This window comes from Felis catus, chromosome D1 (genome assembly GCF_018350175.1).
Source record: "Felis catus isolate Fca126 chromosome D1, F.catus_Fca126_mat1.0, whole genome shotgun sequence".
NCBI classification, from domain to species: domain Eukaryota; kingdom Metazoa; phylum Chordata; class Mammalia; order Carnivora; family Felidae; genus Felis; species Felis catus.
This window is the reverse complement of record NC_058377.1, coordinates 98,273,104-98,296,645: the sequence shown is the minus strand read 5'-3', so window position 1 is coordinate 98,296,645 and position 23,542 is coordinate 98,273,104. Positions and strand designations below refer to the sequence as shown.

Here is a 23,542-nt window from a genome sequence, read left to right as displayed (position 1 = left end):
TTTCAAGTAGGGAGAAGGTTTTCCTTTGGAAGATGGTCATGAGCTGTTTTCAGCCCTTAGGAGGGGAAACCAGCTTATTCCCATGCTGGGTGTAGATTTCAAGAGCTTTTCAGTTTAAGAACTGCCAGACCCTGAGGCTGGCTCTGGATGAAGACTCAGGAAGTCCCCCGAGGGTCCTGAGGTCTCAGCATGAGGCTTTAGAGTTGGGGGTTCCATGGGGGTGTGCTGTCTTGTTCCCCAAAGCCTCCTTCTCCAGGTGTGGGGCAGTGGTATGTGGGCTCCATCAGCACCTGCCCACAGCTCTCCACACTCTGGAACGATCCTCAGATGGTGAACCTGACCACATCCTGGGAAGGCCAGTCTCCTCACCTCTTGGGGAAGATGGTTGGGTTCACCATCTGAATCATGAATGCAAGAGGCCCGTGTCCTTTCCAATGCCATCTGACGTGAGAAGTATGACAGAAGGGAAGTCAAAGTGGAAAGAGACAGTAGTCTTAACCAATTGTTGTTAACATATTTTACAAAAACACATGATCATGTAAACTCATTACCAGGCCCCTCTAAGGGCGTTGCAAGGGGCTCATGCAAGTGTGTGTGTGTATGGGGGGGGGTGGGTAAACCCCTGAAGTTTCATTACCTTCAAGGCACATCCATCTTTGATGCCCAGCACTGTACATTCATGACTTTATTGAATCTTTACAATATTCCTGTGAGATAAATACTGTTCTGTCTCCATTTCCCAGGAGACTGAGACTTGGGGAAGTTAGGAATTTGTCACACAACTGGGGTGAGTGAACAGGGGTTTGAACCCGTTGATCTAACTCAAGGGTTAGCATTTATTTCTTTTTCTTTTATTTATTTATTTTTTTCAACATTTATTTATTTTTGGGACAGAGAGAGACAGAGCATGAACGGGGGAGGGGCAGAGAGAGAGGGAGACACAGAATCGGAAACAGGCTCCAGGCTCCGAGCCATCAGCCCAGAGACTGACGCGGGGCTCGAACTCACGGACCGCGAGATCGTGACCTGGCTGAAGTCGGACGCTTAACCGACTGCGCCACCCAGGCGCCCCTCTTTTTCTTTTAAAAAGAATTTTTTTAATGTTTATTTTTGAGAAACAGAGAGACAGTACGATTGGTGAAGGGCAGGGAGAGAGAGGGAGACACAGAATCCGAAGCAGTTTCCAGGCTCTGAGCTGTCAGCACAGGGCCTGATGTGGGGCTCGAACCCACGAACTGTGAGATCATGACCCGAGCTGAAGTTGGAAGCTCAACCGACTGAGCCACCCAGGCACCCCAGGAGTTAGCATTTCTTTTTTTTTTTTTTTTTTTTTTTTTTAAGGTTGATTCATTTTTCAGAGACAGAGACAGAGCGTGAGCGGGGGAGGGGCAGAGAGAGAGGGAGACACAGAATCTGAAACATGCTCCAGGCTCTGAGCTGTCAGCACAGAGCCTGACCCGAACCCACAGTCCATGAGATCATGACCTGAGGCGAAGTCAGAAGCTTAACCGACTGAGCCACCCTGGCACCCCAAGAAAACTAATTTTAAAATGATTGTGAGATAGTAGGCATTTTTATCTACACTATCTCATTTAATGTCTTTCTTAAGTGTGTTTGTTTGTTTTATAAAAAGCACACAAAAAGGCTCCGATGTGGGGGCCGAATTCATGGACGGCGAGATCATGACCTGAGCCAAAGTTGGACGCTTAACTGACTGAGCCACCCAGGTGCCCCAGGAGTTAGCATTTCTAACCACTACTCCCCACTGCCTTCTCTTACCCTCCAGGAGCATATATTCCTAGAGAAACCAAGCACATGTATGTAGTGTCCTACCTTCCTTCCAGTCTCTGCTCAAATATAACCTCATCAAAAAGAGTTAACCAGGTGAGGTAGGGAGGATCAAGCATTCCAGACAAGAGGAGTGTGCAAAGGTCCTGGGGCTCGAAGGAATGTGGCGAACTGGGGAAGCCTGCCTGGGGGCACAGGGAATGAGAGGGAGTTAGTGTGAGGTGGGCCTGCCATTCCTTTTTACAAAGAATGGTCACCCACCCTCAACCCTGTTCTAATTTCCTCCAGTGCGCTTTTGATCAACTGACATACTCTATACTTAATTTCTATCAACTTCCTTCTTGCTAGAATGTGAATTTCATGAAGGCAGGGACCTCATCTCTTTTATTCATTGCTGTATGCTCAGTGCCTAGGATGTTGTCTGGCAATTCAGGTGGGCATTTGATATATATTTATTGAATTAACCAACTACACAATTAGTTACAGTACCAGCCTGTTCTTCATAAATGGCTGGAGCATGTTACAGCCAACAGGTGTTATAGTGGTTAGAAGACCGAAAACATTTCAAACCAGGAGATTATCAGACAGGGTTTCCAAAAGGAGGTTGGCCCGTGAAGGATGGCTAAGCTAATATATATATTTAGGAGGCAATGGCGGGGGAAGGGATAGGATTGGGTAGCGGTCCAGCAAGCTGCTTGGCATGCCTCCCAGCCTCTGCCAGGCTCCTTGGATGTGGGCCTCTGTGCTATATTCACACATCATCTAAGTGGGTTGTGAAACACTGGCACTAGCTACCAAGGGATGCTATGGTTTCTCCTTCCTTGGAGATCTTTAAAAATAGGAATAAGCAATCAACTGTCCTAAATTCTTTAGGAAGGGAAGCACTGGCATTGTTGGCTCCTACAGTGTATGAGGTAGTTTAACTTTTTCATCTGATACAAGCATCTCAAGAGCTTGTGAGGTTGGTACTATTATTATCCCCATTTTATAGATGAGGAAACCATCTAGGAAGGAAGCTCATACACCAGTTATGAGAGGTGTCTCTGTGACTGCAGAGCCTGTGGGCTCCCCACTACCCCCGAGGCTCTGACGCTCTGTGCTCCAGTCTGTCCTTTTAGGATGTGTGCATCCTGTATTAGAATAGCACAGGGTGCTTCCTAAGGCTGACAGTAACCAGTAGACGTCTCGTAATGGTGGGGGCAAAAGTGACTCCTGTCAGGTGACTGAATTTTATTTGATCTTAGGGCAGGATTTCTTTGAGGCAGGAGGTTGGACCAGACGACCTGTTCTTGCCTCCGCTGCAGTGTTGTTTTAAAACGTTGTAAAGAGGTGGGATGAGTAGCAGCGATAGCTTGCTAGTTCAGGGGACTTCGGATTAAAGCACTCACTGAATTAACGCCGGGTGCCCAATGTGGAGGGGTAGTTACATCAGTCCAGTGATGTATTGTTCCAGCCCTGCAGGTAGACAGGGCATGGAGTAGGTATGCAAGAATTTTATAGGGAAGAGGCAGATGGCGGAGAAGGGGAAAGTCAGGACTTGGAAGGCACATGAACTTAACCCTTTGTGCACATCCTTTGAGAAGTGGCCTGGGGCTGTGACATTAGCCTTGGGTTCAAAATTCTCGCTTGGCCATTTACTGAGCTGGGCAGTCTGGGGTGAATCAGATAACATTTCTCTGCCGGCCAGCATTCTTTGGTTGCATGCAATGGAAACCAACTGTGGCTGCCTTGAGCGGGGGAAGGTCACAGAATGGGCAGAAAAGCCCCAGCCTCTGGCCTCAGGAAGGGCTGAGGGATGAACTCTTCAGAGTGGTGTTCAGGGCTTTTCATCACTGGGTTGAGAATTCCTCTGTGCAGGGTGAGGGCTGCAGGAGAGACCTGGGTCCCACACCACCCTCTGGGCAGGAGGGCAGGATGCTTTGACTGTCGGTTTCATCATTACAGTATCCAGTGATGGGGGGAGCGTTTCCTGATGCAGAATCAGGGCGGAAACATTACCTTCCCTGCAGAGGTTTCTTGTAAGGATTTGCGTTAATATATCTAAACTGGTTTGCACAAACAACTTCCAGGAAACTGTAGTTATTTCTGTAATATGGCCAAATCTTTGTTATCCCTTTTGCAGACTGTCCATGGTGACTTTTATTTATTGATTTGTTTGTTTGTTTATTTATTTATGAACTCCAGTGTGCACCTTTAGAAAAGGAAGAACATATCCCTCTATAACTAAAATAATATCACAGTTAACACAATTAATAACGATTCTTTTATATCACCTAATATGTCCATATTGAGATTTCTTTGCGGACTGTTAAATCTAGCCCGATGGCTGCCTTGCACAGTCTCTCTCTGTGGGCTCAGGGAGATAAGCTCATTGTAATATTCGCCTAAGCCAACCAGAATTGGAAAGGTACATCTGTTACAGGAAAAAAAAAAAATCATGGACTGTATTTCAAGTCTAAATAGAGTTGATCTGGGATTTCCCTCTGTTTTGGTGTTATTCGGGTCACCACTCCCCCTCATTAGTATCGACTGTATTTAACACTGCCACAGTTAATGAAAGCTTTAGCAGTTAAGCACGTACACGAAATCCCCTATTACTCCAGGGTGCGTGTCCAAGTCTTCCAGTGCAATTCAACAAACATTTATTGAGTGCCTACTATATGCAAAAAGATTTCTCCTTATAACCAGCCTCATGGGCCAAACTTCATTTTTTTTTTCCCCCAGCAAATTTTATACATCAGGACAGATTTGGCTGTCTAAAGTGGGAGAGAAGGAGCAGTCACACTACAGAATTACTTATCTATGAATTTTAAGATCTACTAAAAGGAATCCTCCTGGTTCCTTTGGGGACAAACATTTCATAATAGAAATGTTTAAAAATCATTTTTAAAAAGATTTTTTTTAAAAAGGTTAGCCTGTTCGTTTCTTCTCGCCTAGTGACACTTTTCCTACCAAAGACAAGGGCAAAGAGATTTGCAAAGGAGTGTCTTCTGCAGAATCTAGGAAACCACAGCCTTTGGGGCTTTATTGTAACAGGGAAAGACAGCAATTCTCAACCTGGAGTCTTCCCCAAAGGCTGCTGTTTCCAGTTCCTTGAGTCAGAAATCACTGCCTCCAAGACAGCAAAAAGAAAAAGAGAAGTTGTGAGGCAGGGTTAAAAAGGTACAAAATATAGTGTTTTATAAGACCGGATGTGAGCAGTAATGTGGGGAAATGGCCCTCTTCGACTCTGCTGGCGGGAGCGTAAATAGATACAACCTTAATGGAGGGCAATTTGGAAATACTATCAAAAGCCCTAAAAATTATTGTGCTCTTGGAATTGATCCCAAGGAAATAGATAGGGCCATACTCAAAGATTTATGTATTGGAGTAGTCATTGCAACATTGTTTATAATAGTGGAAAATTGGAAATAACCTAAATGTCCAACCATAGGGGACTGCCTTGGGTTGGCTCAGTAACTTACAGGGCATCCTTCCATGATGGAATATTATTTGGGCATTTGAAATGATGGGGCTCTCAGGGTCCATGGTTCAGGGAATCTCTGTAATTAAATGCCAAATCATGCATGTGTATGTGTATGCAGGCATGTTCTGGTGGAAGGGGAAGATTCTATGGATTTTCAAATTGATACATGACCCAAGAGAGTAACAAATCACCATTGTGGGAAACACTTCAAGCAGAAGGATGTTGACAACAAATTATTACATTAGAGAGTGAAGGGTGGGTTAAAAGCACATATAATATAATCTTATTTTTGTAAAACATGTGTATGCACGTATGTGTAGGAAAAAGATGAAAAAATTATCCACCAAAATGATACTCATGGTTATCTCAGAACAGTGAGATTATAGGTGATACTTACTTTTTCTTTGTTGTATTTTCTAAAAGTTACCATTAGCATATATCACTATTACCTTAAAAAAATTTTTTTTTAACATATGAGTATCGACCCTGCAACCTTGAACCACACTGCCTTGTCCCGACTGGCCAGCTGAAGTGTGTGTGTGGGAGGGGAGGGGAGGGTCTCTGGCGAGTTTCTTAACTTCTCTAGGCCTTAATTTCCTCATCTGTAAGGTGGGGATGGTCATAGTTCATATTTATATATGCCAGGGCCTGGCACAAGGTAGGTGCTCAGTGAAGGTTGGCTATTGTTAGCAAAACAGAAGTGAGGCAGAGTGGTATGTACATGAGCTTTGGAGACACACAGGCTTGGGTTTGAACCCAGGTTCGCAACTCCTTAGCTAGCGATCCCCTTGTGTAAGCCTTACTTTTCCCATCTGTAAAATGGACACAAAATACTGATCTTGCTGGGCTAATTTCAGCACTGGAGAAATACATTGTGCCTAATCCATAGTGAAAGATGATAGGAAATTTCCAACTAAAGTAGAATTGTATTCTTTGGGAATCGACAGTCAATGTTTAGAGAACTAATCCTTTGGCTTTCTTTCACACCTTAACACAGATCTTCACCTCAAGCTTCAGGCTGTGACACTACAGTGAAGATGCTGGCCTTGCATATGGCTTCCATAGCACATGGCATTCCGCCCATCTAGCTAGTATTGCCACTGTGATTAGTAATAAGTGTTACTTGTGGCGTTATTATCATGTACTGGTCCTGGGATGAATCATTCTTTTTCTCTGTTCGTACTTTATCTCCTTTCTCCAGAACTGAGCTGCTGACCACAAGAAAATACTGCATACAAAAGAGGGCTTACTGGAGTTGACTAGAGCTTAGCCACCCTCTACTTTCGAGTGTTTTGGTTGTCTTGAGCCCTACCCCCACAAGTTACCTAATGAAGACATTGCCTTGTGGAGGACCATCATCTCTTCTGAGATTTTAGGGGATTTTGGTATTTGCCTGATGTCTAGTATGTGCTTGTCATCGTACGACGTCATTGTCTTACGGTGTCTTGCAGAGGCCGCGTACTGATTCTTCTCTTGTCTTCATGTTGCACAACCAATCCGTTGGCGATTCTCTTGGCTCTTCTGGGGGGTGCCTGGGTGGCTCAGTCGATTGAGCAATTGAGCATCAGACTTCAGCTGGGGTTATGATCTCGCGGTCCCATGAGTTCGGGATCTCGAGGTCTGTGAGTTCGTCGGGTTCTGTGCTGACAGCTCGGAGCCTGGAGCCTGCTTCGGATTCTGTGTGTCCCTCTCTCTGCCCCTCCCCCACTCGTGCTCTGTTTCTCTCCATCTCTCAAAAATAAATACATGTTAAAAAAAAATTCTGTTGGCTCTTCTTTGAAAATATACCCAGAATCTAACCCCTTCTCCCCACTTCCAAAGGTACCACTTTTGCCCCAGCTGCCATCAACAGGATTTTTAAAACACAGACTTGATTTTTGAGAGCAGTTTTCGATTCACAGCAAAATTGAGTGGAAGGTTCAGAGAGTTTCCCTATACCTCCTGCCTCTGCCTCCACAGGCTCCCCCATTTATCAACATCCCTCAGCAGAGTGGTACGTTTGTTACAATTAATGAAGATACATTGACACATCACTGTCACCCCAAATCCACAGTTTACATTAGGGTTCACTCTTGGTGATTCAAATTCTGTGGGTCTTGACAAGTGTGTAATGACATGTATCCCATTAGAGTATCATACAGAATAATTTTACTGCCCTAAAATCCTCTCTGCGCTGCCTATCCATCCCTCCCTCCTACCTCCCCCAGCTCCTGGAAACTATTGATCATTAAAAAAAAATTTTTTTTTTTAAATTTTAGAGAAAGAGAGGGGGAGAGAGAGAGGAGGGGGGAGAGGGGCAGAAGGAGGGAGAGAGAGAATCCCAAGCAGATTCCACGCTCAGCATGGAACCTGATGGAGGGCTTGATCCCATGACCTGGGATCATGACCTGAGCTGAAATCAAGATTGGGACACTCAACCAACTGAACCACCCAGGTGCCCCAAGCATTGATTGATCATTTTACTGCCTCCATAGTTTTGCCTTTTCCAGAACATCATGTAGTTGGGATCATACAGTATGTTGCCTTTTTAAAGTGGCTTCTTTTACTTAGTGATATACAGCTCAAATTCCTCTGTGTCTTTTCATGGCTTGATAATTTTTTACTGCTAAATAATATCCCATTGTCTGGATGTATCACGATTTATCCCTACTGAAAAGCATCTTGGTTGCTTCCAAGTTTTGGTAATTATGAATAAAGTTGCTCTAAACAGGTTTTTGTATGGACATAAGTTTTCAGTTCCTTTAGGTAAATAACAAGGAGTGTGATTGCTGGATCGTATGGTAAGAGTATGTTTAGTTTTGGGGCACCTGGGTGGCTCAGTTGGTTGAGTGTCTGACTCTTGATTTTGGCTCAGGTCATGATCCCAGGGTGTGGGATTGAGCCCCATGATGGACTCCAAGCTGAATGTGAAGCCTGCTTAAGTTTCTCTGTCTCTCTCTCTCTCCCTCTGCCCCTCTATCCTGCATGTACTCTCTCTTTCTCTCTCTCTAAAATAAAAATAAAAAAAAGAAAAAAGTATGTTTAGTTTTGTAAGAAACCGCCAAACTGTCTTCAAAGTGGCTGTACCATTTTGCACCCCGTCAGTAGTGATGAGGGTTCTTAGCAGTGTTTGATATGGTCAGTATTCTGGATTTTGGCCATTTTAATAGATGAGCAGTGGTATCTCATTATTATAATTTCCCTAATGGCATACGATGTGGAGCACCTTTTCGTGTGCTGATTGCCATCTGTATATCTTCTTTGGGGAGATGTCTGTTAAGGTCTTTGGCCCATTTTTAATCAGGTTGTTTGTTTTCTTATTGTTGAGTTTTAAAAGCTCTTTGTATATTTTGGATAATAGTCTTTATCAGACATGTATTTTGCAAATATTATATCCCAGACAGTGGCTTCTCTTCACAGTGTCTGTCACAGAGCAGAGGTTTTTAATTTTAATGAAGTCCAGCTTGTCAGTTATTCTTTCATGGATCGTGCCTTTGGTGTTGTATCTAAAAGGGCATCGTTAAACCAAAGATTATGTAGAATTTCTTCCATGTTATCTTCTGGGAATTTTATAGCTTTGTGTTTTCTATTTAGGTCTCTAGTCTTTTTAAAAATATTTTTAAATGTTTTTAATTTATTTTTGAGAGAAAGAGATAGACAGAGCATGAGCAGGGGAGGGGCAGAGAGAGAGGGAGACACGGAATTTGAAGCAGGCTCCAGGCTCTGAGCTGTCAGCACAGAGCCTGATGCTGTGCTGCAACCCATGAACTGCGGGATCATGACATGAGCTGAAGTCAGACACTTAACCAACTGAGCCACTTAGGCGCCCCTATAATCTTTTTTTTTTTTTTTTTAATGTGCCTTCAGCTACTTTATGAGCCATTTCCAGTTTCTTTTTGAGAGGGGTGTGGGGTCTGTGTCTAGATTCAATTTTTTGTCATGTGATGTCCTGTTGTTTCAGCACCATTTGTTGAAAAGACTATCTTCTCTCCATTTGTATTGCCTGTTCTTATTTGTCAAAGATCAGTTGACTGTATTTATGCAGGTATACTTTTTGGCTCCCTGTTTTGTTCCTCCTATATGTACTTCATATAAAACTTGTACACATTTTGGTAAGATTTACACCTAAGTATTTCATTTTTAAAGAGTACTCATATAAAAAGTATCCTGTTTTAATTTTCAAATTCTACTTGTTCATTGCTGGTACATAGGAAAGTGATTAATTTAGTTTATTAACATCGTATCCTGAAAACTTGCTGTAATGGATGATAAGTTCCAGGAGTTTTTTGTTGCTGTTGAATATTTCACATTCTCTACATAGACAATCATGTCATATGTAAACAAAGAGAGTTTCATTTCTTCCCTCCTAATTTCCTTTTCTTGTCTTATTACATTAGTTAGGACTTCTAGTATGATATTGAAAAGGAATGGCAAGAGGGGACATCCTTGCTTTATTCTGGATCTTACTGGGAAATCTTCCAGTTTCTTACCATTAAGTATGATATTAGCTGTAGGTTTTTTGAAGATATTTTTAATCAAGTTGAGAAGATTCCCCTCTATTCCTGGTTTGCTGAGAGTTTTTATCATGAATGAGTGTTTGATTTTGTCAAATACTTTTCCTTTGTTTACCAATATGATCATGTGACTTTTCTTCTTTAGCCTATTGATGTAATGGGTTACATTAATTGATTTTTGATTGTTGAACAAGCCTTGTGTACCTGGGATAAATCTCACTTGGTCTTGGTGTATAATTCTTTTTATACATTGTTGGACTAGACTTGCTAATACTGTGTTGAGGACTTTTGCATCTGTGTTCATGAGAGATACTGATCTGTAGTTTTCTTTTCTGTAATGTCTTTGTCTGGTGTTAGTATTGGGGTAAGGCTAGCCTCACAGAATGGGTTAGGGGGTATTCCCTTTGCTTCTATTTTCTGAAAGAAATTGTACAGAATTAGTATAATTTCTTCCTTAAATGTTTACTAGAATTCACCAGTGAATCCATAGGAGCCTACTTTCTGTTTTGGAAGGTTGTCACTTACTGATGTGATTTCCTTAATATTCATAAGCCTGTTTGTATTGTCTATTTTTTCTTGTGTCAGTTTTGGCAGATTCTTTCAAATAATTAGCCTGTTTCATCTAGGTTATCAAATTTGTGGGCATAGAGTTATTCAGAATATCCTTTGCTTATCTTCTCACTGTCCATGGGATCTGTAGTGATGTCCTCTCTTTCATTTCTGATTTGTATCCTCTCTCTCTTTTTTTACATAGCCTGGCTAGAGACTTATCAGTTTTATTTATCTTTTCAAAGAAACAGATTTTGTCAAATTCTCTATTGATTTCCTATTTTCAACTGCATTAATTTCTGCTCTAATTATTATTATTTCTTTCTTTCTGTTTACTTGGGATTTCATTTGCTCTTCTTTTTCTAGGTTTTTAAAAAGTGGAAGCTTAGGGGCGCCTGGGTGGCGCAGTTGGTTAGGCGTCCGACTTCAGCCAGGTCACAATCTCGCGGTCCGTGAGTTCGAGCCCTGCGTCGGGCTCTGGGCTGATGGCTTGGAGCCTGGAGCCTTTTTCCGATTCTGTGTCTCCCTCTCTCTCTGCCCCTCCCCCGTTCATGCTCTGTCTCTCTCTGTCCCAAAAATAAATAAAAAACGTTGAAAAAAAATAAAAAAAAAAAGGGGAAGCTTAGATGACTGATTTTGGATCTTTTCTTTTTTTTCTAATACATGCATTCAATGCTATCAATTTCTCTCTAAGTTCTGTTTTTCCTGCATGCCACAAATTTTAATATGTTGTACTTTAACTTTTATTTAGTTCAAAATTTCTCTCAACAGTTCTTCTTTAGCCTGTGTGTTACTTAGAAGTATGTTGTTTAATCTCTAAGTATTTGAGGATTTTCCAGTTATCTTTCCATAATTGATTTCTAGTTTAATTTTACTGTGGTCTCAGAGCAGATACTGTATGATTTCTGTTCTTTTAAATTTGTTAATGTGTGTTTTATGTTCCAGAATGTGGTCTATATTGGTGAATGTTCCGTGTCAACTTGAGAAGAATGTGAATTCTGCTGTTGCTAGATGAAGTAGTCTATAGATGTCAATTATATACAGTTGATTGATGGTGCTGTTGAGTTCAACAGCACTGTTGAGTTCAACAGTAGTGATTTTTAGCCTGTTGGATCTGTCCATTTCTGATAAAGGAGTGTTGAAATCTCCAACCATAATAGTGGATTCATCTATTTCTTTTTGCAGTTCTATCGCTTTTTGCCTCACATATTTTGACACTCTACTGTTAAGCATGTATACACTAAGGACTGATATGTCTTCCTGGAGAATTGACCCTTTTACTATTATATAATGCTCCTCTTTTCCCTGATAACTTTCTTTGCTCTGGAGTCTATTCTGTCTGAAATTAATATAGCTATGTCTGCTTTATTTTGATTAGTGTTAGTATGGTATATCTTTCCCCATCTGTTTATTTTTAATCTATATATGTGTTTATATTAATGTTGGTTTCTTGTAGACAACATATTGTTGAGTCTTATTTTTTGATCCACTCTGACAATCCCTGCCTTTTAATTCATTTATTTAAACCATTGATTTTTTAAAAACATTTTTAAAAATATTTATTTATTTTTGAGAGAGAGAGAGAGAGCGAGCACAAGCAGGGGAGGGGCAGAGAGAGAGGGAGACACAGAATCCAAAGCAGTCTCCAGGCTCCGAGCTGCCAGCACACAGCCCAACACGGGGCTCAAACCCACGAGCCATGAGATTGTGACCTGAGCCAAAGTCAGACGCTCAACTGACTGAGCCACCCAGGTGCCCCTCAACCATTGATGTTTAAAGTGATGATTGACATAGTTGAATTAATCGCTACCATATTTGTTACTGTTTGTTATTTACTATTCTTTTTCTTCATTCCTATTTTTGTCTTTTACTTCTTTTCTTCCTTTTGTGGTTTTAACTGAGTATATTATATGATTCCATTTTCTCTTCATTCTTAGCATATCAGTTATACTTGCTTTTTTTTACCCCTTTTAGTGGCCTAGTGTTTGCAATATATATTTACAACTAATCCAATTCCACTTTCAAATAACACTGTACCACTTCATTGGTAGTGCAGGTATTTTATAATAACAAAATAGTTCTAATTCCCTCCTCTCATCCCTTGTATCATTGCTGTCATCCCTTTACTTACACATAAGCATGTGAGCACACATACACACCTACACAATTGAAAACATTGTTGCTATTATTATTTTGAGCAAACTGTTGTGTAAGATCAATTAAGATAAGAAAATTAAACATTCTTATTTTTACCTTCACTTGTTCCTTCTCCCATGCTCTTCCTTTATTTTTGTAGGTGTAAGGTGTTTTAAAAAACATTTATTTATTCATTTTTGAGAGAGAGAGAGAGAGAGAGAGAGAGAGAGAGAGAGAGAGAGAGAGAATGAGCGAGCAGAGAGGGAAGGGACGGAGAGAAAGGTAGAGAGAGAATCCCAAGGAAGCTCCACACTGTCAGCAAGGAGCCCAACAAGTGGCCCAACCCATGAACCATGAGATCATGACCTGAGCTGAAACCAAGAGTCAGATACTTAACTGACTGAGCCACCCAGGCACCCTGTAGATATAAATTTTTGACCCATTTTATTTTTCTTTTCTTTAAGACCGTCTTTTAATATTTCTTGCAAGGCAAATGTACTAGCAACAAATATAAACCCCTTTAGTTTTGAAGGATAATTTCATAGGGTACTGAATTCTAGGTTGGTGAGGGTTTTTTTTTCTCCCTGTATTTTAAATATTGAATTCTACTCTTTTCTTTTTTTTTTTAATTTTTTTTAACCTTCATTTATTTTTGAGAGAGAAAGTGACAGAGCATGAGCAGGGGTAGGGTCAGAGAGAGAGAGGGAGACACAGAATCCGAAGCAGGCTCCAGGCTCTGAGCTGTCAGCACGGAGCCCGATGCGGGGCTCGAACTCATGAACCATGAGATCATGACCTGAGCTGAAGTCGGACGCTTAACCGACTGAGCCACTCAGGTGCCCCATTCTACTCTTTTCTTACTTGCATTGCTCTGAAGAGATGTTGGATGTATTTCTTACCTTTGCTTCTCTATAGGTAAGGTGTTTTTTTTTCTTCTAAATTTTTTTCTTTACCTTTGATTGTCTGAATTTTTAAAAGTTTTATTTATTTTGAGAGAGAGAGAGAGAGAGAGAGAGAGAGAGAGAGAGAGAACAAATGGAGGAGGGGCAGAAAGAGGTGGGGATAGAGGATCTAAAGCAGGCTCTGTGTTGACAGCAGAGAGCCTGATGTGGGGCTTGAACTCCCAAACTGTGAGATCATGACCTTAGCTGAGTCAGATGCTTAACTGACTGAACCAGCCAGATGCTCCAATTTTCTGCATTTAGTATAACATGCCGTAAGTACAGCGTTTTGGTTTTGTTTTGGGGTGGGTTTTTTTGGGGAGGCATTTATCCTTCTTGATGCCTTCTGAGCTTCCTGGATCTGTGGTTTGGTTTCTGATATTAATTTGAGGAAATTCTCAGTCATTATTGCTTCAAATATTTCTCCTTTTTGCTTTCTCTCTTGCTTTTCTCCTTCTGCTATTCCCATTACATGTATGTTATATTTTTTGTAGTTGTCACACAATTCTTGGATATTCTGTCCTGTTTTTTTCCCAGTCTTTTTTCCTTATTTTTTTTTAAATGTTTATTTATTTTTGAGAGAGAGAGCGAGCGAGAGAGAAACAGAGCACAAGCAGGGGAGGGACAGAAAGAGGGAGACGCAGAATTCAAGCAGGCTCCAGGCTCTGAGCTGTCAGTGCAGAGCCCAACATGGGGCTCAAACCCATGAACTGTGAGATCATGACCTGAGCCCAAAGTTGGATGCTCAACCCACTGAGTCACCCTGGCGCCCCCCCCCCCAAATCTTTTTTTTTTCCTTTCCTTTTCTTTTTTTTTCCTTTTTTATTTTTTTAAATATATTTTTTGAAATGTTTATTTACTTATTTTGAGAGAGAGAGCGAGCGGGGGAGGGACAGAGAGAGAGAGGGAGAGAGAGAATCCCAAGCAGGCTCCATGCTGCTGGTGCAGAGCCCCATGTAGGGCTCCATTTCACGAACCATGAAATCATGACCTGAGCTGAAATCAAGAATCAGCACTTTACTGAGCCACCCAGGCACCCCTCCTTACTTTTCAATCTCAAAAGTGTCTATGGAGATCCCTCAAGCTCAGTGATTCCTTCCTCAGCTGTGTCAATCTACTGGTGGGCCCATTGAAGACAGTCTTCATTTCTGTTACAGTTTAAAAAAAAAAATCTCTAGAGCATTTCTTTTTGATTCATTCTTAGAACTTCCATCTCTCTGCTTGCATTTCCCATCTGTTCTTGCATGCTGTCTATTTCATCCACTAGAGCTCTTAGCATATTAATCGTGGTTGTTTTAAATTCCCAGTCTGATAATTCCAGCATCCCTACCACCATTGAGTCTGGTTCACGTTCTATCTGATGCATGTTCTATCTCTTCAAGCTGTGTTTTTTGCTTTTTAGTATGCCTTGTAATTTTTTTTCTCGATGGCTGGACATAATGTAAGAGGTAAAAGGAACTGTAGTATGTAGCTGTGGGAGGAGGAAAGTGTTCTAAAGTTCTGTGATTAGGTCTTAGTCTTTTATTGAGCTTGTACCTTTAGACTGAATTTTACAAGTGCTTCTTAGCCCCTCACTGTCTTAAGTAGCACAGGATGGCTAGAGAGGCTGGAGTTGAGTATTTCCCCTCCTATGTGTTGGTTAGGCTCTTGGAAAATCTCCCATAGTTTAGGCTCTAGTAAAACAGTTTCTCTTGAGGGAAAGCCTCGTTCAGAAGAACACAATACTCTGGCATATATCAGATGTTTTTTTCCTTAACCCATGCCAGAAGCCGGAGGGAATTTTTCTCCAACATTTACTATGAGAACCTGGTTGAATTCCTGGAGGTAAAACTCACAAAAGTGTGGGTACCCCTCAGAGACATGGTCCCCCTGGAGTTTTTAACTTTCAGACTTGTCCACACAGAGCCTCCAGCAGTTTGTCAAAGTATACATTTTCCTACCTGAGCACTGGTTCCCATAAGGTTTCTGCTGGTGATCTCTGCTGTGATGAGTTGTGATTATATTTTTTCACCTGTATGTCTCCCCAAATTGTGGCAGCGGTGGTTTGTCCTGAGACCTGATTTCTCTGACAGATCTAAGAAGGATCATTGCTTTTTCAATTTATTCAGCTTTTTACTGAGTGTTAAGACAGAGTGGCAACTTCCAAGCTCTTTACATGCTGGGCCAGAAACTAGAAGATTCACATGGATTTATGCCATAGTTCCCTAACCCGTTTTCTTCTGCTGCTCTTGTCCACCACACAGCAGCTCAAATTAGCTTTCAAAATTTAAATTAGGTTGTTACTTTCCTGCTCAGAACCTTGCAGTGGCTCCCCATCTCACTCAGAGTAAAAGCCGAAGTGTCAGGCCCTATGTATTGGCCCCATCTCCAATACTCTGTTCTGACGTCCATCTTCTCTCCAGCCACAGACTCACCTCCTACCGTCCTGGCCACCTTGGACCATCCAGTTGTTCTCTCATGACCAGGCCTTTGCACTTGCTATCCTCTCTGTCTGGAATAGTCTTCCCTCAGACATCTGGCTAGTCCAGTTCTTCCCTTCCTTTATCTCTTGGTTCAAATGTTTCCATCAGAGCGAGGCTTTCCCTGATCATCCTATAGATTACAATGGCTCTTCCCCAATCACCTACTGGCCTCCTGCCATGCTTTATTTTCTCCATAGCATTGATCACCATGTGATATACCATACGTTTTAGTTTTGTGTTGTTGTTTATAAAATGTAAAGTCCATGAGGGCAAGGTTTTTAAATCTATATTGGTCACTATTGTATGACCAGTGCCTAAAATAATACCTGGCATTTAATAAGTCCTCAATAAATATTTGTTGAATGGATTATTACCATGCTTGTAAAGATGAAGCAAGGGACGTGGCTAGAGTTCAAACTCAGGTCTTCATGACTCAACGCTCGTGTTCTGAGCGACTATGCTACATTGCCACTCAATTCTGTGTTGAATATTGAATATCTGATGCGTTCTTCCAAATGGCTATTTCCTACACCCTGGCAGTTTTCTATTTCTTGGCTCTCACTGGAGTTGATTTTTCTGAGTTGGTAAGAACTCTCTATGAAATGCATCCTAATATTTCCTCAAGATCATTGCATTGCAAAGTAGGTTGAAATAAGACTGCCCACTGCATTACCTGCAGGGCTATCTCTCCTTCATCTGGCTTCACTGCAGCGCATCTGCCAGCTAAGGTCAGAACCGCACTGCTTCTGGCCAAACACAATCTCAGGTTAAGTAGTTGATATGATGCAATCTGTAAAATAAATTATAAAAACCCAGACAGGCCAGTAACAGTCCTTCAAGTTTGCATGTTTAACAGCCTTCAAAGTGCCTTGAAGTACATTATCTGTTTTGATGTTTATAATGACCTGCTGGATAGATCACTGCTTATCTCATTGCTTAGATGGAGAAACAAAGGTCACAATTAGTAGCAGTGCTGGAACAAGACCTTGGGTCTTCTGACCCCAAAAGCCCAATTTCTTCTCCAACCGAGTTTCCTTCAGCTGGTTTATGCCCAGCTTCGGTTTACAGTTCTGCCAACTTTTATTCATACACAGCACCTGGAATCTAAGTGAATTATGTAAGTGGGGAAGAAAATGGGGGGTGTTTTAGACACGTGTAAGTTTTGGCTACACTATCCAACTTTTCAGTCCACCATTCTGCTTCGTTCTTTTGGTAACAAAGCCATTTTCAGTTTGGTACAATTACTTGTGCCCCATTGGTTGCAGTCTCAGTTGGGCTGTCAATCAAGTTGGCAAAGGAGAAGGCATTTTGCTCAAGCCAAGCCAATCAGATTCAAGGACTTGGGATCTTCACCAGAATGGCAGAAAGATAAAAAAATGTTGTGAAAGAAGCAGGTAACAGTGTTCTAACAAGATGGTTGATTGGCTCCTACTCCAGGATGTCATGGCTGTCATTGTTCCCAGCTCCACCAACCTCATTGTCAGCTGTCTCTTGATTATGTGAGCTGGCCTCATCCTCCCAATACACCCTCTTGTCGAAGTTAGCCAAGGTTTATTTCTGTTGCTTGCAACCAAATAATCCTGCCTAGAGTAGGGAGGAATTGTGGGAAGGCTGGCCTCCTCCAGCAAGACTGGGACCCTCCTCTTCAAGATGAACTAGGGTTAGTCAGTAAGTGCACTGTGGTTCTTTTCTTGGTCAATGGATTAGTGAGTGCCTTCTCACCTGGGACCTCACAGCCTGGCAAGGCCCTTAAGCAAATGAAAGGGCAGGTTGGGGAGAGATGTGAGTGGAGCTTTGGGGGTATTCCTCAAGGACTTCAGGAGAGAGAGCAAGGAGGCTCAGGGTGTCTTAATGCAGCTACAGGAGTTGTCCAGGCAGGAAGAATGAGACCCAAACTTGGAGAACAACTTTTGCTTTGCTGAGAAACTTTTGTGATAGCCAGGGCTTCAGTAGCATGTTCTCATGTCCCTGTTTCCATATTTTAGATAAATGGAAAAATTATTAGGCAATTATCATGGAGTAGAGAGTGGCACTGGTAGATTAAAGGAGGATTTATTGCTGCTACCTCCAACACACAGAGAGCAGAGATATTTCTCTCAGGCACCCTCTGGTCACTTGCTGCTTCTCTACTTTTCAGTCCTCCCACTGGTTCTTTTTTTTTTTTTTTAATTTTTAAATGTTTATTTATTTTTGAGAGAGAAAGAGAGAGACAGAGCACAAGCAGGGGAGGGGCAGAGAGAGAGGGAAACACAAAATCCGAAGCAGGCTTCAGGCTCTGAGCTGTCAGCATAGAGCCTGATGCGGGACTCGAACCCACGAACTGCAAGATCATGACCTGGACCAAAGCTGGACACTTAACCGACTGAGCCACCCAGGCGCCTCTTTCCCCACTGGTTCTGATGCCCACCTGCTATGGACAGAGTATCTTCTCTGCTATGGACAGAGTATGTTGAATTTCCCTTTGCTCATTCTTATGAGTCAGATTTAAAGCCCTAAATTGTCTCTTCCAGGCACTCCTTGCTATTTGTTGGAAAGACACTGTACTCTGAGAGCCCACTGCATGCCAGGCATGGTGGTCAGTGTTTTTACATAAAATATATGAAGTAATTTAACTCTCACAGCAACTTTGTGAGGTAAAAATTTTACCCCTGTTGGGGTGCCTGGCTGGCTCAGTCAGGAGAGTGTGTGGCTCTTGATCTCAGGGTGAGTTTAAGCCCCACTCTGGGTGTAGAGATTACTTAAGTGAATAAACTTAAAAAACATAAGGAGTTCTCCAATGCTCAACACTTAAAAGATATATTATCCCTGTTTATAGATGAGGAAATCGAAACAATGAGAAGTTAACTAACTTGTCTAAGATAGAAACATAAGTAAAAAGTGTCAGAGCCTGGCCTTAAACCCAGATGTGACCAATTTCAAAGCTCTTCAGGAGTCTGGACGTTTAGTCCTACCTTTGCTTTTCAGCTCTGTGACTAGATCCACAAATAAATCTCTTAGGTCCTAGAATCATTTATGAGTAAAATAATGGTAGACGTTGGAGATGGAGATTGGTTTCACATCCTGTGCCAAGTCTGGGTAATTGCTTAGTGGCGGTCAGGAGGGTGTGCTGAGAGACATCCAGAGACTGTGCTAAGTTCCTGAGGAGAGAGTTCTGTGATCACTTGGTGATGTCTGCCATGGGCCTGGAAATGGAGAGAGAAGGTATTCAGGTTGCTTATTAGCCATTCCTGGCCTAAGTGATCATGAGGAAATTTAGGCTGTTAAATGTTATAGCTCCTTGATTTAAACATCCTGAACTTTAAAGTTTATTTATTTATTTTTTGCAATTGCTGCACCCATCATGGGGCTCAAACTCAAGACCACAAGATCAAGAGTTGCATGCTTTTCCAACTGAGCCAGCCAGGCGCCCCTAAAATCCTGAACTTTAAAAATAAGCCCAACCTGACTAGGTTCTTTCCTGTCCTCTTTTTGTCTTTCCTCTGCTTGTGTCTTCTCAGTTTTCTACAACTGTCCAAAACCCATTGTCATCGATTCACTGCCAGTTGTGGAAGCATCTCCTTCCCCTAGCCTGGGCAGCATAAGTGTATCTGTTATCTATTGCTATATAATCAGCCATGCCAAAGATTAATGGCTTACAACAGAAGTGATATATTTCTCATGATTCAGTGGCCTGATTGGGTAGCTCTGCCCCATATGTTGCTAGTGAGGGTCATTCGTGTGGTTGACCACCAAATGTGGTTGAGAACTTGACTGGGCACCTCGGTTCTCCATATGTGGCCTTATGCATTTCCATGTGGTCTCTCTCTCTCTCCAGCAGGATAGTTTGCTGGACTATCTTCCCACATGGCAGCTGCATTCCAGGAAGGAGCATTCCAAGAGGACAAGCCCTGACATGCAAGCACTTATCAAGCCTCTGCTTGTGTCACACTTGCTAATGTCAAAGGCTCTGGATAAGTATAGAGTCAGTGTGGTATTACTGTGAAGGTATTACTCAAGGGCTCAACTACCAAGAGGCGTGGCTCATTGGGGACTGCCAACGTAACAATCTGTCATAATAAAGCAATTTCAATATTCCTAGGAATTCTTACCATGCATTTAAGTAATCACGAAGCACTTATTGATGTATTAAGTGCTAACTTATAAGAGGTAGAAGACAGAATCCTTGTCTTTGTGGAGTTTCCCATTCAGTAGATAATATGGAAGATACTCTGAAAAAATGAAGCAATATAAGTTAGGGGGAATGGATTCCAACATACTGTTGTGTGTTCCAAAATTTTACTGTGGATCAATTATTTGGAATATTTTGTATATAAACAAAATGGCTGGGCCACAAAAAACCTATTTAACCCATAATGCTGATAAATCCTGGTAGAGCTTCCTGAACTTCACACGTTTATGCACCAAGTTCATGATTTTTGCCATCAACATATACACTGGAACTGTTACTTCATATTTTCCTTTGATACAACTTACTTTTTAAGACCTAATTTTATTTTATTTATTATTTTATTTTAATTGTAAATTTATTTTTGAAAGAGAGAGTGAGAGCACAAATGGGGGAGTGGCAGAGCGAGGGAGAGAGGAGAGAGAGAGAGAGAGAGAGAGAGAGAGAGAGAGAGAGAGGAGAGAGAGAGAGAATCCCAAGGAAGCTCCACACTGTTAGCACAGAGTCCTACTGAGGGATCGAACTTACGGACCTTGAAATCATGATCTGAGCCAAAATCAAGAGTTGGACGCTTAGTTGACTAAGCCACCCAGGTGCCCCCCCCATTTTATTTTTAAATAAAATTTTATATCACCTCTATAAAAGCAAAACAAATACTATTTGCCATAAATATAAGAATATTATAAATAAATAAAATGGTAATATACATAAAAGTAAATTCAGTTAAAATGAAAAATAGTGATAACACCAAATGCTTTTGAGATCAGTCATACATTGCTGGTACAAATATAAAATGGTAAAGTCACTCTGGAAGATAGTTTGCCAGTTCCTTTCAAAACCGAAAATTTACTGTATAACCTAGCAATTATACTTGTGGGCATTTGACTTGTGGGCATTTAAGGAAGACTTATTTTCATGCAGGTATTTGTACATGAACATTCATATGTTCATGTATTGGTAATAGCTGTATTTGTAATAGCCAAAAAACTGGAAACTACCCAAATGTCCTTCGGTAAGTGAATGATCAAACCACTTGTGGTACATCCATACCATGGAATACTACTCAGTAGTAAAAAGAATGAACTGATAAATACAACTTGGAGGAACCCAAAAGAAATCATACTGAGAGAAAAAAGCCAATCCCAAAGGTTACATACTGTATGATTCCATCGATATAATGTTTTTTGAAATGACAAAATTTTAGAAATGAAAAACAGAGTTTAGGGATGGGAAAAAGAGCCTGTTTGTGGCCATAAAGGGTTAACATAAAGGATTCTTGAGGTGATGGTTCAGTTGAGTATCTTGATTGTGGTGGTGGTTATGCAAGACTGCATAATGGTAAAATTATCATTTTTATAATAAAATCATGGTTTTATCATATCTCACACACACGAGTGCATATAAAGCTGATGAAATCTGAATAAGCTCTATGGATTTTACGAAAACCAATTTCTTGGTTTTGCTATGGTACTATTTGTATGTAAGATGTTAATGTTGGTGAAGATTTGGAGTAGGATCCATGGGGCTTTCCTGTCCATTTCCTTGCAACCTCCTGTGAATCTGAAGTTATTTCAAAATAAAGAGTAAAATAGGGGCACCTAAGTGGCTCAGTGGGTTGAGCATCCAACTCTTGATTTTGGCTGGGGTCATGATCTCACACTTTGTGAGATGGAGCCCTGCGCCCAGCTCTGTGCTGACAGCAGGGAGCCTGTTTGGGATTCTCTCTCTCTTCCTCTCTCTCTCTGCCCCTCCAATTCTTTCATGCTCTCTCTCTCTCTCAAAATAAATAAACATTTATTTAAAAAAATTATTTCAATGTTTATTTTTGAGAGAGAGACAGAGACAGAGCATGAGCAGGAGAGGGGCAGAGAGAGAGAGGGAGGCACAGAATCTGTAGCAAGCTCCAGGATCTGAGCTGTCAGCACAGACCTGACCTGGGGCTTGAACCCATGAACCATGAGATCATGGCCTGAGTTGAAGGTGGACACTTAACTGACTGAACCACCCAGGAGCCCCAAATAAATAAACATTTAAAAAATAAATAAAAAGTAAAACAAAAGTTAATTCACAACAAATAAAAGGTGTTTGTCAGGATACTTCCTAAAATACCTAAAGTCATTTCAAACATCACCAGTGGTACATGGATCCCACAGTGGAAAATTCTGATCTGAGGAAATAATAGAACTAACCTAGGTTTAAGGAATGAGGGCAGGACGCTACACAATATTGGTGACAGTAGCAACAATAAGCACTTAGACAGTGCTTACTCTGTGTCAGGCACTATTCTAAACCCTCTCCAGATACTAATTCATTTAATTCCTACAATGACTCTGGGTAGAAGTGTTAGGTTCCATGGGAGACAGACATTGAAGCAGAGATTTGCTTGCAGGAAATGGGAGTGCTCTCAGGAGCACCTGTGAAGGGTGTCGGACACCCTTAAACAGAGGGAGTGGAACTATTACAACAGAGGTGTCGGCAGATTGTGGGGCGGTGCTGGAGCTGGGATGGCCCTGCAGAGTTGTCACAGTTAAGAAAAGTGAGCTGAATTATCTTACCTCCCATTAGCAAGTCACTAGATGCAGGCTGCCTGTAGGGAGAGGACATAAATTTGAGCAAAGCAGCTTCCTTTGATGGAGGACAGTGCCTGGAGAGGAACTGAACTGTGAGTGGTCGGCAACCAACACTCAGACCTGAATGGGAAAGGGTCATATGTCTCATACAGTCCACCCCTTGTGCTCAGATCTACTTGCTTAATATAGTAGGTTTGCCTCCTCAGAAGCTTTCCAGGAGTCTCTTCCTGGGGGAACATAGGTGAGAAAGTTTGTAGGACAAAAAACTACTCTGACTCTGCAGACTGATACTTATATTCCTTGCTGCCTCCTTTCTGTGCATTCCAGATTCCCCTCACTCTCAGCACCTCTGCTGGTTTAGGCAGCTTACTTGGCCTCAGGCTGTGGTTGCTGCATTTGTCCATTTACTATTGATGTTGGACATAGAGTTTGAAGAGACATAGAGTGTGTCCCAGTGATCGTCTGGTGTCAAATATCTTCTTTGCTTTCATTCTACAATAGCAGTCCCACCTCCTTTTGATGGTAAGTGTCAATTGCCCCTTCCAATATGATGATCCCTTTCTTGCCCCCTGGTCTGTTGGCACAAGAAACTTAAAGTGATAGGGTAGCCTAACATTTAATTGGATTACTGCATCCTTGATAGAAGGGACCTTCTAAGAACCAAGACCCCTAGGCTCCTAGAGTTGAGGTCACTGGGACTAATGATAAGCAGGGCCACTCCTACTTCTTGCTCCCCAGACCCACATATTCTACCTACTTGGGACATAGCACCATATAACAGTCATTGATTTAGGGTCTAGATTATATCCTGAAAGATGGTATTCCATCTTCACAGGGCATTTTCTCCAAGCTGTACCTCAGCTGTGCTTTCAAAAGGCCACTCCATTACTCCGTGAGGCCAGAAGCTTCTGGGTGGTGCAGTATATCATGGACCAGGGGATCCTGTGATCATACATCTGCAGCCATACCTCC

General features: G+C 41.7%; 1 long non-coding RNA gene across 5 annotated transcripts in view; it reads left to right on the top strand.

Annotated features, from left to right (window-relative positions):
- Positions 1–23,542, top strand: part of LOC109492130 — a 79,231-nt gene that overhangs the window by 36,709 nt on the left and 18,980 nt on the right. The window contains exon 3 of one of the 5 annotated variants that reach the window (XR_006586590.1): positions 19,650–20,647. The exons of 3 other annotated variants lie outside the window; for them this stretch is intronic. This is a non-coding gene — a long non-coding RNA (uncharacterized LOC109492130). Of the gene's footprint in view, positions 1–6,455; positions 6,880–19,649; positions 20,648–23,542 lie in introns of those variants that run through there. One more of the 5 variants, XR_006586589.1, reaches the window with a different exon arrangement.